The 15,709-nt window shown below is 33.9% G+C and overlaps 1 pseudogene; it reads left to right on the top strand.

The window, feature by feature from the left end:
- The first annotated feature begins 2,373 nt into the window (after positions 1 to 2,373).
- Positions 2,374 to 3,048, top strand: LOC113927908 (annotated as a pseudogene).
- Positions 3,049 to 15,709: the final 12,661 nt, after the last annotated feature.

Below are 15,709 nucleotides of genomic sequence, written 5' to 3'. Positions count from 1 at the left end.
TTTATTTATGTCTTCCTCGATTTTTTTCTGTAATGTTTATAGTTTTTATTGTTCAGGTTTTTCACCTCCTTGGTTATATTTGTTAATACTTGGTTAAATTTGTTAACACTTGGTTAAGTTTTTTTTTTTTTTTTCATGCTATTGTAAATGGGATTGTTTTCTTAACATCTCTTTTGGATAGCTCATTGTTAGTATACAGAAACACAACTGATTTTCATATGCGGAACATTTTTTTGGTGGAGTCTTAAGGGTTTCTATATTTAAGATGATGTCATCTACATAGGGACATTTTTACTTCTTCCTTCCTGATTTGGATGCCTTTCTTTTCCTGCCTAGTTGCTCTGGCAAGGACTTCCAGTAATATAGTGAGTAGAATATGGTAAATAAAGAAGAGCACCCCTGTCTTGTTACTGATCCTAGAGGAAAAGCCTTTGGATTTTCACTGTTAAGTATGTTAGCTGTGGACTTGTCATATTTGGTTTTTATTATGTGGAGGTATGTTCTTTCTCTACCTAATATTTTGAGAGTTTTTATCATGAAAGGATGTTGACTTTTGTCAAATGCTTTTTCTGCATCCCTTGAGAGGATCACACAATTTTCATCCTTCACTTTGTTAATCTACTGATTTGTATATATTGAACCATCCTTGCATCCCAGGGATAACTCTAACTTGATCATGATGTATGATCCTTTAAATGTCCTGTTAAATTCAGTTTGTTAATATTTTTTCATCTATGTTCATCATGGATATTAACCCGGAATTCTCTTTCCTTGTAGTGTCTTTCTCTGGCTTTGGTATCAGTGCTATGCTGTCTCATAAAATGATTTGGAATGTTCTCCCCTCTTCAGTTTTTAAGGAGTTTGAGGAGGATTAGCATTAATCTTTTTTTAAGTGTTTGGTAGAATTCATCAGTGAAGACATCTATTCCTTTCTTGGGAGATTTTTGACTATTGATTCAATCTCCTTACTATAGATCTAATCAGACTTTGTATTTCTTGATGATTCAGTCTTGGTAGATTGTATGTTTGTAGGAATTTGTCCACTTCTAGGTTGTCCAATTTGTTGGTATATATAATATTTTTGGAGCACGCTCTTACAATCCTTTGTATATCTGTGGTGTCAGTTGTTACTTCTCTTTTGTTTCTGATTTTATTTATTTGGGTCCTTTTTCTTTTTTTTTCCTTGATGAGTCTGGCTAAGGCTTTATCAATTTGATTTATCTTTTCAAAGAACCAGCTCTTGGTTTCAATTTTTTTTTTTTAGTCTTTATGTCATTTAATTCTGCTCTGATCTTTATTATTTCCTTATATCTACTCAAATGAATTTTATTTGTTTTTTGTAGCTCCTTTAGGTCTAAGTTTAGTTTTTTCATTTGAGCTTTTTTTGTTTCTTGAGGTAGGCCTGTATCACTATATATTTCCCTCTTAGAACTGTTTTTGCTGTATCTCAAAGATTTGGGGCCACTGTGTTTTCATTTGTCTCCATATATTTTTTAATATCTTCTTTGATTGCTTCATTGACCCATTGTTGTTTAGTATCATGTTGTTTAGCTTCCATTTGTTTGTGTTTTTTCCAGTTTTTTTCTTGTGATTGATTTCTAAATTTATACTGTTGTCATCAGAAAATATGTCTGGCATAATTTCAATCTTGTTAAATTTACTGAGGCTTATTTTGTAGTCCAACATGTGATCTATTCCAGAGACTGTTCCATGTACAGTTGAAAAGAATGTGTTTTTGAATGGAATGTCCTATATACATCTGATAGGTCCATCTGGTCTAACGTGTCATTCAAAGACATTGTTTCCTTATTGATTTTCTGTCTGGATTATCTATTCACTGATGTAAATGGGGTATTAAAATCCCCTACTATTATTGTATTGCCATTAATTTCTCTCTTTATTTTCACTAATATTTGCTTTATGTATTTAGGTGCTCCAATGTTGGGTACACAGATATTTGCAATTGTTATATCTCTTGTTGGATGTCTCCTCTTTCATTCTTGATTTTTTTTTGTTTTTCTCTTTTTTTCTTAGTCTAGCTAAAGGCTTGTCAATTATGTTTATGTTTTGAATAAACAACTCTTCATTTCATTGATCTTTTCTATTGGCTTTCTAGTTTCTAATTCACTTATTTTTGCTCTCATCTTTGTTATTTCCTTCTTTTTGCTACTTTGGGCTTAGTTCTTTTTTTTTGGTTCCTTGAGGTATAAATTTAGGTTGTCGATTTGAAATACTTCTTTTTTCTTAATTAGGCATTTAGTGCCTGCTTAGAATTGCCCTCTTAGAACTGCTTTTGACCTCCATCAAAAGAACCAGCTGCCTGGTAGCACCTGCTGTTGTACCTCCTTATCCTCCCACATCACTGCTGCTGCTATGGCTGGATGACCCCTTATTGGGGATAAGTCTCCCAACTTTGAGGCCAATACTCTCATTGGCCACATCCATTTTTATGACTCTCTGAGAGTCACATGGGGCATTCTTTTGTCCCAGGCTTGAGACTTAACCCCAGTGTATACTACAAAGCTTGGCAGAGCAGCAAATCTGGCACCAGAATTTACCAAAAGGAATGTTAAAGATGATTACTCTTTTAATAGATGATGTTGAAGACCACCCTGCCTGGAGCAAGGGTATCAATGCTTACAATGGTGAGAAGTCCACAGAAATATTACTTTTTCCAATCACTGATGATAAGAATCAGGAGTTTACTACCCTGTTGAGCATGCTGGACCCAGCAGAGAAGAATGAACAGGGAATGCCCGTGACAGCTTGTGCGATGTTTATTTTTGGTCCTGATAAGAAATTGAAGCTGTCATTCTCTATCTAGCTACCATTGGGAGGAACTTTGATGAGATTCTTGAAGTAGTTATTTCTTTCAAGCTGACATTGGAAAAGAGAGTTGACACCCTGGTTAATTGGAGGAATGAAGATGGTGTGATGATCCTTCCAAATATCCCTGAAGAGGTAACCAAAAAAATTTTCCTTAAAGGAGTCTTTACCAAGGTGCTCCTATCTGGCAAAAAAGACCTCTGCTATACTCCTCAGCTATAAGGTTCTCTGAGAAGTTGGTGCTGGAATTGCTTGCTTAGCACAGTGAGCCAGAGGATGCTAGCTGCTAATCATGTTTTCCTGCAGCAATTTTGTAAAAACATCCTGGTATCATCCTAAAAAAAAGAAAGGGAATTGCTTATCTGAAATTTGGTATGTTGTGTTTCCATTTTCATTTGTTTGAATATATTTTTTGTTTTTCTTTTGATTTCTTCTTTGATCCATTTGTTGTTCAGAGGTGCATTGTTTAATTTCCACATATATTTGTAAAATTACCAGCTTTCTTCCTGTTACTGATTTCTCATTTCATACCACTGTGTTTGGAAAAAATACCTGGTATGATTTGTCTTAAATTTGTTAAGACTTGTTTTGTAGCCTAACATACAAGCTAGAATGTTCCATGTGTGCTTGAAAAGAAAATGTATTTTGTTGCTGCTGGATGGAATATTTTGTATATGTCTGTTAGGTCCATTTGGTCAAAAGTGTAGTCCAAGTCTAATGTTTCTTTATTATATTTTCTGTCTGGATGATCTACATATATTGTTGAAAGTGGGTTATTGAAGTCCCCAGCTATTATTGCAATGTCTATTTCTGCCTTCAAATCTGTTAAAATTTGTTTAATCTAGTTAGGTGCTCCAATGAGGGTGCATATATGTTATATCCTATTGATGAATCGACCTCTTTATTATTATATAATGACCTTCTTTGTCTCTTGTTAGAGTTCTTTACTTAAAGTCTAATTTTTTTCTGATAGAAGTTAGCTTTTTTCATTTTCATTTTCATTTGCATGGAATGTCTTTTTTCACCTTTCAGCTTCAGCCTATGTGTGTTTATAAAGCTGAAATAAGTCTCTTGTAGGCATCACATAGTTGGATCTCATTTTTATTTTATCCATTCAGTGACTCTGTCCTTTGGGAAGTTTAATTCATTTACAGTTAATTGTTGACAGCTAGGGACTTACTATTGCCATCTTGTTAATGTTTTGGGTGGGGGGTGTTTTGTAGTTCCTTTGCTCTTTTCTTCCTCTCTTTCTATCTTTCTTGTGATTTGATGATTTTCTGCTGTGGTATACTTTGATTCCTTTATCTTTTCTGAATCTACCATAGGCTTTTGCTTTGTGGCTACTATGAGGCTTACATAAAACATCTTAAACTTGTAACAGTCTACTTCAAGCTGATAACAACATAACTTTGATCACATACAAAAACTCTACCCTTTTATTCTTCCTCCCATTTTATGTTTTTGATGCCATAATTTGTATCTTTTTATATTGTATATTGTATATCCATTAAAAATTATTGTATGTACAGTTATTTTTAATACCTTTGTCTTCTTTTATACTGGAGTTAAGCAATTTACACACCACAAATACAGTATTAGAGTATTCCAGAATTTGACTAAATATTTACTATTACTAATGAGTTTTACATTTTCATATGTTTTTATGTTACTAATTAGTGTCCTTTTATTTCAGCTTAAGAAATCCCTTTAGCATTTCTTATAAGGCAGAGCTCACAGTGATGAACTCTCTCAGCTTTAGCTTGTCTGGGAAAGTCTTTAATTCTTCATTTCTGGGGGCACCTGGATGGTTCAGTTGATTAGTTGACCTGCCTTCAGCTCAGGTCATGATCCCAGGGTCCTAGAATAGAGCCCCATGTTGGGCTCCCTGCTCAGTGGGGAGTCTGCTTCCCCCTCTTCCCCCTCCTAGTGCTCTCTCTCTCAAATAATAAATAAATAAAATCTTTAAAAAAAATTCCTCATTTCTGAAGGACAGCTTTGCAAAGTATTTGAAGTATTCATGTTGGCACTTTGCATATATCATCCTACTCTCCCCCGGCCTGCAAGGTTTCTTTCTTTTTTTTTTTTTTTAAGCTTAACCAACTGAGCCACCCAAGTGCCCCTGCAAGGTTTCTGTTGAGAAATCCTATCATAGTCTGCTGGGTGTTCCCTTGTATGAGTGGAGTTTCTTTTCTTTTGTTGCTTTCAAAATTCTCTGTCTTTGATTTTTGACAGTTTTATTATCATGTGTCTCAGTGAATTCCTCTTTGGGTTTTATCTGTATGGGGACCTATGAACTTCAGATACCTGGATGTCTTATCTCTGCCCAGATTTGGGAAGTTTTTAGCCCTTATTTCTTTAAATTAGTTTTTTGTCCCCTTTTCTCTCTCTTCTGCTTCTGGGACTCCTGGATTATGAATATTGTTTCTTCTGGTGGTGTCCCATAATTCATGTAGGTGTTCACTAATTTCATTTTTTCTTTTTTCTTTTTTCTTAGCTGACTGGATAATTTTAAATGCCTTGTCTGAGATCTTTCTTTTGTTTAATCAAGTCTCTTGTTGATGCTTACCATTGCATTTTCATTTCATTCATTACATTCTTCATCTCCAGAATTTCTGCTTGGTTCTTTTTTTTATGATTTCTGTATTTCTGTTGGCTCTCTTATTTTGTTCATCTATTTTTTTCCTGATTTCATTAAGTTGTCTGTTTTTTCTTATAGTTTGGTGAACTTCCTTAAAACAATTATTTTGAAAATTCTTTTTTTGGTCAGAGAATTCATAGATTTCCATTTCTTTGTGGTCAGTTACAGGAAAATAATTATGTTCCTTTGGTAATGTAATGTTTCCTTGCTTTTTTGTGATTCTTGAAGTCTTGCATTGCTGTCTTCTCATTTGAAGAAGCAGTCACCTCCTCTAATTTTTACTGACTGGCTTCTGGAAGTAGATACCTATATTGGTTATGGTCCAGCTAGGAAGTCTGAACATATTTTCTCAGATGTCTTCTATGAATGTGCCCACTCCATACATGTTCCCTCTTGGGGGAATTTTTAAGATTCTCTGTCCTCTCTTGATCCTGCAAAACTGTATTGGGTGCTAAGAGTCTCCTATTTGTTTTCCCTAGAGTGGCAGCCTGAAATGCTCAAGTTTGTGAGCATTCTCCCAATCTCACAGAGTCAGGCTGGCTTTCTGCATTTATTTGTTTTCAAAGGCTCTTTTTTGCTGTCTGAGGAAGCATGTGCTGGAAGCTGACCCTGGGGGGTGGGATGGTAAGAGGGTATGGGTGAGATGGGGTTATCTATGGGTCAGCTGTGGGGGTCTACAGGTAAGATGTTCCCGTGGCTTGGGGGTAGGATTCGTGATGGAGTTCACAAGTCAGTTAATAGGAAAAAGTGGTTAATGCCATCCCTTTAATGAGTTTGGAGCCCTGGCTGCTGTGTTCCCAGCCTCTGTCAACCCCTGGTCTTGCTGATCACTTCAGTAGTTTAAGTGAGAAGAGAAAAAAGTGTGTCTCTTGAGCAACATCCTGCATGGCTAGGGAAGCTAGACATTCACTCACATGTTCCCACTTTCCCCCATGGGTAATCACGGTTGGTAATAATGTCTGCACTCATTCTTGATTTTAGTAATTTGAGTCTTTCTTTTGGTCTAACTAAAGCTTTATCAATTTGTTTATCTTTTTGAAGAACCAACTATAGATTTTGTTGATTTTCTTTATTATTTTTTATTTATTTCATTAATTCTGGTCCTAATGATTTTCTCCCTTGTGCTTCTTTTGGATTTAATTTATTCTTCTTTTTCCAGTATCTTAAGTGGAATGTTAGATCACTGTTTGAGCTATTTCTTTTTTTTTTTTAACACAGGCATTTACAGCTATAAATTTCTAAGAATTCCTGTAGCTGCATTTATTAACTGTTAGTAGGTTGTATCTTTATTTTTATTCATCCTAAGGTAATTTCTAATTTTTCTTTTGACTTCTTCATTGGCCCCTTGGTTTTTTAGTTATGTTGTGTCTAATTTCTTCATTATTTGTGAGTATCCCAAATTTCTTTTTGTTATTAATCTCTAATTTCTCTCCATTGTGATCAGAGAAATACTTTCTACATTTTCTTTTTTTTTTAAAGATTTTATTTATTTATTTGAGAGAGAGAATGAGAGATAGAGAGCACGAGAGGGAAGAGGGTCAGAGGGAGAAGCAGACTCCCTGCTGAGCAGGGAGCCTGATGTGGGACTCGATCCTGGGACTCCAGGATCATGACCTGAGCTGAAGGTAGTCGCTTAACCAACTGAACCACCCAGGCGCCCACTTTCTACATTTTCAAACCTTTTAAATTCACTGAGGCTTGTTTTATAGCCTTGCATGTGGTTTATCCTGGAGAATGTTCCATATACTCAGACAAATGTGTATTCTGCTGTTGTTGCATAGAGTCTTCTATATATGTCTGTTAGGTCTATTTTGCATATACTATTCAAGTTTTCTATTTCTCTTGTTGATATTCTGCTCAGATGTTCCATTCATTATTGAAAGGGGGTATTGAATTCTTCAGTTATTATTGTCAGGTTTTCTATTTTTCCTTTCAATTTGTTTTTGCTTCATGTATTTTAGGGCTCCACTGTTAGGTGCATATATGTTTATAATTATAATGTCCTGGTAGATTGACCCTTTCATCATTACAAAATGTCCTTTTCATACCTGTAACATTTCTCATTTTAGTCTACTGTGTTTAATATTATTATATATTATATTATATTATATTATATTATATTATATTATATTATATCATATTATATTATATTATATTACATTATATTAGCCTGTGGCTGCTGTTTACATGATATATCTTTTTCCAGTCTTTTACTTTCAATCTATTTGTATCTATCTTTGAATATAAAGTGCTTCTTCTGTGGACAGCATATAGCTGGATCATGTTTTCTTATCCAGTATGACAATCTCTGCCTTTTGACCAAATTATTTAACCCATTTATATTTAATGTTATAATTGATATAATTGCATTTGTGCCTGCTATTTTAGTTTTTAAATTTTTACTTTCTATTGTCTTATGCCTTTTTTGTTTCTATTCCCCCTACTGCCCTCTTCTGCATTAAATAAATTTTGGGGGGGGGAGTTATACTTTAATTACTGTAATTACTTTTTCATGATTTTAAAAGTACTTTTGTCAATTATTTTGTCAATAATTGCCCTAGGGATTACTATATACATCTTATCAGAATCTACTTTAGGTTTATACAAACTTAATTACAGTGCAATACAGAAACATTATTTCTGTTCAACTCTATTCTCTCTTTTGGACTATTATTGTTATGCATTTACTATATATATTTTATATATATATATATATATATATATATATATATATATATAACTAATCCACCAATATATTGTTATAATTATTACTTTGTATAATTTTATGTCTATTAAACAAGCTGAGTAAAGAGAAGAAAACAAGTTTTATTTACAGAGTTTGTTATATTAACCTTATTATTTACTCTTTTTGGTTCTCTACATATGTTCCATGGATTCAAGTTACCATCAAGTGTCGTTTCCTTAGTCCAACAAGATTTTGCTAACACCAAACTTCTTTGTACTATTGTTGGCAAATATGTTATATTTCTATATGTTCTGGTCCAATCATACAATTATATATATATAGAATTTTATACAATTGTGTTTTAAATCAGTTAAGAGAAGAAATAAGAGGCATACATTTATACTATCTTTTATAATTAAAATGAATTATTTTCTTTATTTAATAAAGTTTTAAATTAACTAATGTTATGGGGGCTTGTGTTCCTCCACCCCCATCAAATTCACATGTTGAAGCCCTAACCCTCAATGTGATAGTACTAGGAGTTAAGCCATTTGAGAGGTAATTAGTTTAGATGAGGTCATGAGGGTGGATCTCCCATGATATTAGTGTCCTTAAAAGAAGAAGAGCTTCCTCTCTGCCTGTACACAAAGAAGAGGCCATGTGGACATACAGAGATGGTTGCTACCTACAAGCCAATATAAGAGGCCTCGGCATGTAACCCACCCTGGCAATACCTTGATCTTAGACTTCCCAAGCTCTAGAACTGTGAGAAATAAATTTATATTTTTTAAGTCACCTAATCTATGATATTTTGTTATGGCAGTCTGAGCTGACTAAGACATTAAATTAACAAATTCAAGCAGGGGTAGTTTTTGAGGTCAGTCTCTGAAATGTGTTTTGACCTTAGAAGGTTTCTTAGCTCTCTCTTTCACTGACTCTCTCTAGTGAACTAGCTGGCCTATGATTCTGTTTGTTGTTCTTAATTAAGAGGAGTTATTGTTTTTGAGTGCCCTTAATTTAAAAAAATAAGTGCTAATTTCTTCAATATATACAAATCAATTAGAAAAAGAAAAAAATCCATTGGAACAAAATGGGCAAAAGATATGAACATATGGATTTAAAAAGGAAATATTTGTGGATTTTAAACATATAAAGAAATTGTCAACCTCACTTAAAATTAAACAAAAACACAAATTAGAGCTATACAAAGATTACATTTTCATATGCGAGGTTGGCAAGGATGAAAAATTGATAACACAGTCCCAACACTGTTGGTGAGAATATAAATTGTTACAATAATCTCTGAACAGTGCTTTGACAATACCTATCAAAATCACAAAAGCCCATATCCTTAAACCACTTCTAAGGATTTACCCTAGAGATATACTGGCAAATGTAAAAGATGACGTATATACTCATTAGTCATTGCTGCACTGTTTGTAATAGCAAAGAGCAGAAAACCTTCTAATATCGGGTTGTTTAAATAAATTAAGTCACAACAGTTTGTGGTAGATTGCACAACAGCCCCATTTCATTAGATTTTCCTCTATATAAGCCCTTTACTGTGTCCTTTTGTAGTGCTTTCCCACTATGGATGGGGTGTAATTCCCTGCTCTGGGGCCTTAGCACATGATTTGCTTTGGCTGATAGCATATTGACAGATGTGATGCCAACAATATTTTGAAAAGTACTTACCTGGATTAGGCTTGCCTTCTCTTGTGCTTCTACAGTTGTCAAGAGAAGAATGTGCTAAGGCTGTTCCATTCATCTTGGGAGGAAGGTAATAACCATTTGGAGATGAACTGTCTTCAAATAAGGTCTCTCAGTCAGGCCCAGCCTAGAGTAGAGCACACCAGTCAATTTCTAGAAGCACAAGCAAGCCCAGATTAGTAGAGTTTACCAACCAAGTCCAACTCAGATTATCCAATCCTGCAGGTGCATTCACTATACATATAAAGAATTGTTTCAAGCCACTGAGTTTTGAGATGGTTTATTACACAGCAATAGATAGACAATACACTGTGCAATGGATACCATCTACCCATAAAAGAGTTTTTTATTATAGTAATAGGAATAGTCTTTGACATTTATAGTTCAGTTAAATTAAGTGCAGAACAATGTGAAGTATTCAATCATTTCTGAAAATAAATTTGCATACATGTGCATAAGATATGTCTAGAAGGATACACAAGAAAAGCTGATAAAAGTTTGTTGCCTGTGGATAGGTTATCCAGATAGCTGAGAGACAGGAGGAGTGGAAAGAGACTTTCTTCTATATACCTTTTTGTTACTTTTTAATTTTCAACTGTTTAAATGAATTATGCATGTTAAAAATAAATTAAAAATTTTTTTTCAAAAAATCAGGATATTCCTTGTGTTCCAAATTCTTCTAGCAACTAATAGAGCTGAAAAAAATTCTGAAATCATTAGATTTTTTCTTCCTTTAAAAATGACATTTTTTTACTTAAGTGATTGTGGGATTCTTTACTTTTCCCTTAAATTGGGAGTTTCAGCAGTATTTGTCTAGTTGCACAGCTCTAGTTTATTATTTCTTGATAGCTAGAATATATATGTAAAGAACTCTTAATTAAAACTCAATTCCATAGGGCTTCTGGGTGGCTCAGTCAGTTAAGCGTTGGACACTTGATTTCGGCTCAGGTCATGATCTCAGTGTCATGGGATGGAGCAATGCATCCAGCTCCATGCTGAGTGTGAAGCCTGCTTGAGATTCTCTCTCCTTCTCCCTCTGTGCCTCCTCACACACACTCACTCTCTGTTTCTGTCTCTCTCTCTTGATCTCTTTCTCAAATAAATAAATAAATCTTAAAAAAAAAATAAAAATCTCGTGAAAACAAACAGCCCAATTTAGAAAATGGGCAAATGAACTGATCAGACACTTCATGAAAGAAGATACAGAGGTGGCAAACAAGAACATTAAAAGGTGCTTAAGATCACTGACCGATGAAAAGCAAAATGAGGTACTACTACACACCTTTTAGAATATCTAAAATTAAAAAGTCTAACCATGTCAAGTGTTAGAAAGATGTGGACTAACTGGAAATCTTCACTGCTGGTGGTAATGTAAAATAGTATAACCACTTTGGAAACCAGTTTGGCAATTCCTGAAAAAGTTAAAAATGAATCTACCATATGACTTAACCATTCCACCTCCAGTAATTTACCCAAGAGAAACAAAAGCATGTGTCCACAAAAAGACTTGAACATGATTTTTTTATCAGAGCTTTATATGTGATAGCCCAAAACTGGAAACAGACCAAATATTCATCAACAGGTAAAGGAATAAACAAAATATCCTATATCCATACTATGAAATACTACTCAGTTAAAAAAAAGGGGGAAATCAATTATTGAGACTCATAATAACATGGATGAATCTCAAATTTAGTATGCAAGTGAAAGAAGCCAGATAAAAGACAGCACATACTATCTGATTCCATTTATATAAAATTCCAGAAAATTCAAACTAATCTATAGTGACAGAAATGAAATCAATGGTTGCATGGGGATGGGTTTGGGTGGAGGTAACGTGAAATGGATGGATTAGTAAAGGTCATGAGGAAACTTTTGAGGGTGATAAATATGTTCATTTTCCTTATTCAAGGGTGTATACATAAGTCAAAACTTACCAAGTTATGCACTTTAATTATATGCAAAAGAAAATTGAAAAAGAAACCAAATATTAGGATTTATAAAGCTGAGCAGTAACTATACATGTTTTTGTTACACTATGTGTTTTCTATATTTAATAACAAAATATTTACATTCAATTAAAAAAGAAAACTAGATTTCCCATACTTCTGATAACTGATTTAACAAACTAGTGGAAATAGTAAGTTTTCATGAAAACAGGGCCCTTGTCTGTTTTATTCACCATTGCATTCTCAGTTCTCAGTACAGTGCCTAGAAACACTCATCATATACTTCAAAATTATTTATCTAAAAAATTATGACTAAATTCAGCTTATTCATAACTACTGGTTATTTTCTTATTTTAAAGAAGCTTTCAGTTCCTTATGGTAAAGCTTGGAAATCATGGAACAATTTTAGAGTGATTGCCCATACTGTGGTGTGTAGTTGATGAGATTATCAGAAAACTCTATCATCTATCTATCTATCTATCTATCTATCTATCTATCTATCTATCTATCAACATCTATCTCCTATGTATGTTTGCATTCAGGCAGCTTGTACCAACAAAGTCCTATTGGTTGCTTACAGGTGGCACCCTGATTATTGAACACTTATTAGTCCATGTTTTCATGCACCATACTGATTGTAGACTATTTTGGATATCATCCCTTCACGAATGTCATCATATCAATTTTCTTGGGTTCAAGTACTTCTTGATGCTAAACAACCCTCCAAAAGCTTTTTGCTCACGTTTAGTACAGGCATCCTTTGGCATGTACTCTGCACCCAAATCCTTTTTTCTACCATCATCTACACTGCTCAGGCCATATGATTTGACACTGGTTTGATTTTATCTCCCTAGTTAAACTCTTAACTTCCTTTTTTTTTTTTCACTGCCAAGGTGATGTGATAAATCTCTATTCCAAAATACACAATATATTTAGTCCTCTCTTCTTGGGCTTTTATATGGGGATCTAAACTAAATCTGATATGTATTCACTTACTGGCTTCAAATATTTCAAGCAGTTCTAGCAGGCAACTTATTAACCTATGTACTTTAGCTCACTGAATAAGACTTATAAAATACATCAGAGAAGCTTGGGTCGTGTAACCAAGCTTTGGCCCAAGTCTGTCTCCTGAACCTCTGCCATGGACATGCAATAGATTGTCTGTCAATTTGCCAGGATTAGAAATTTTTTAAAGGAGAATTTCTGGCTTTGGAGGTGGCTCTGTTTGGAAGACAAAGTAAGTACCACAAAAAAAGGCACATTAATAAACATTTATTGAACTGTATTAAATTTAATTGAAATTAATTGAATTTGGATGATGGCTACAATTGCAACTGCTCCCATTTTTGACTGAATTCCAGTTTTGGTTTAGAACCCAGTTTGGACAAGGACTAGAGAAATGGAAAAACTTCAGTGTCACCTTCAAAGTTGAATTACTGTACATTAGAAAAAGAGTATTAGGTAATATCGCTGATTTAAATATTTATCATAATTTCCTTTGAAAAAAATAATTTCAACCAAATAAGGTAGATTTTTCTTTAAACAAAGTTCACTATTTTATCCTTTACTCTAGGTATTTTTCAGCTTCTTATAGCCAAATTTGACTCTTCATTCCAGAATTAGAATTTCTCCTGGACATCGCTGAAAATATAGAAATTATAAGGTTGTAATATTTAGAATGATAAATGTCTGTATTCTCACTTCCATACTGAATAAGTCACCACAACTTACAGTGTCTAGCTCTTAAATATTTGCATAGGTTGTTTTCAACCCTTTTAAAACTGTTTCCTTTTTAAAACAAATATTTTATGAAGCCCCCCTTTACATAAAATTTACCTTCACACATAAATTTTAAGTATATACTATATTAACTATAATATAAAGGAGAAATAAAAGAATAATTAAATATTAAATAATATTAATAACCTATAAATGTTTGGGCATAACTATATTAGAAGACCTAATGCGGTGGTAATATACTTCCACCTATTTATAAATAGTCTAGTATTTAAGAGAAAGTAGACCAATATTCAAATAAACAGTGAAAATAATTTTTCTTTCTATTGGACATTTTGAAGTAAGACTCACCATGGATGCAATAACTACAAATGCAAACTGATACAGTTGGGTTGTATTGGTGACTCAAATTGCATGAGTGGCCGAGCTGTCAGAAATAAAATTTTGTGAAGTTCCAAACAAAGTAATATATATTCTTCCTTCAATGAACATGGCAGCTGCATTCCTGGAAAATTCAGTGTATATTTAAATCATACTATAAGTATTTGCAGTTTCAATGTAAAATGGAGTTGTTTCTAGGCTGAGATGATTGTAATCTGGTTTTTCATCTACAGGAATGTCTAGATGGATATTTGAATGTCATTTGGGAAGCAAAAAAACTTTTCATTGCATATTACTATCCCTCTAATTACAGGATGTCTAATATCCCTGGCCTCTACACTAAATGTCAATCACAGGGACAGCCAGAAAATGCCTCCACAAATATCCAAAATGTTCACCAGAGACAGTGTCACCCTCTTGAGAACCACTGGTCTATGTAATCTGTTCCTGCCTTGCCAATCTTTTACCACTACTTTAGTTGGGTTTTGCAACAACTAGCAGTTGGATCTCCCAAATTCTCTCCCTGTCCTCAGTCTACTCTGCCCATATTTCACCCTTCAAACAGATAGCAAAAGTGATCTTCCTAAAATGCACATCAGGTCCTGTCATTTCCCAGCTGAATATGGTCAGAGGCTCCCCGGCACTATAGGATGAAGTCAAAATTTTAGAACGGAGGGAAGAAATCTGATCCCACTCTATTTCAAACCTGACCTTGTACTACTCCCTCCAGTGTGCTGTACTTTTCCCCTTGTATTCTCTAGAAGTGAACAAGGTCTCTGAGTCTTTCCACCAACTTGACCATTGTTGGTCTGATGAGTTCTTACTAATAATTCAAAACGTTATTCAAGCATGGCTTCCCCAGTGAAGCCTTCTCCAGACAATCTCCTCACTGTGCCCCTGACCCTGGTGCTTACCATGTTTTGTAACTGTTAGATAGTCTGCCTCCACCACTAGACTGTGAGTTTAATCTGACAGTAGGGATTTTTATGCTATCTACCTTTGTACCCCCAAAACATCAACTAGGTGGAGGTCATATGGTAAGCTCTGAAAAAGTTAAACGCTTTTAAAGTTGAATGATCCTATAATGTTAGCTCTTTGGAGTTCTACAGATTACCCTGTAATTTATTTCTCTTTCAATATTTTCCCTTGAAGAATCACATATTTCCATTCAGTTTAAACTCTCCATCTATTACAGTCTTTTATCTTGTTTTCTTTAGTATTTATTTAAACTCCCATAAATTTGGAAACATCTTTGTTATATTTTCCTTTTACTAGCTCAAACCCCCACTGTACTGACTCATGAAAAAAAATGTCCTTTTTGACCCAATCCTAGTTGATATGATACTTGATTTATTTAGCTTTACTTGATTAATTTAGCTTTACTTATTTACATACTTAATTTACCTTCTTTATATATCTTAGACAAGAAGCCCATTTCTTTCTAAGGTGATTTGAAATCAGCTCATGAAAAGAGTTTTATTTTCCTTCATTAACAATTAAAAAAAATTTTGTCTTTGAGGGGATATATATAACCTCATGTTGATTGTTTGGTTTTAAGTGTTGGTTCATGGTTTTATGATATATGTGCTTGATGTTATTCACCAATTCTTGATTTTGCTTTAGGTATTTTTCAGATTTGAGAGTATTTACCGTTATCAATTATTTTGCTAATTTAAGGCAGAGACCAAAATGAACTAGTCTTAAATAATGTTGATATTTGTCCATGCTGGACTACTTGGCTTCCCTCTGCCTCATGAGGGTGGCCATAATCAATCGTCTTTT

This window comes from Zalophus californianus, chromosome 7 (genome assembly GCF_009762305.2).
Source record: "Zalophus californianus isolate mZalCal1 chromosome 7, mZalCal1.pri.v2, whole genome shotgun sequence".
NCBI lineage: Eukaryota > Metazoa > Chordata > Mammalia > Carnivora > Otariidae > Zalophus > Zalophus californianus.
This window is presented reverse-complemented; position numbering and strand designations above follow the sequence as displayed.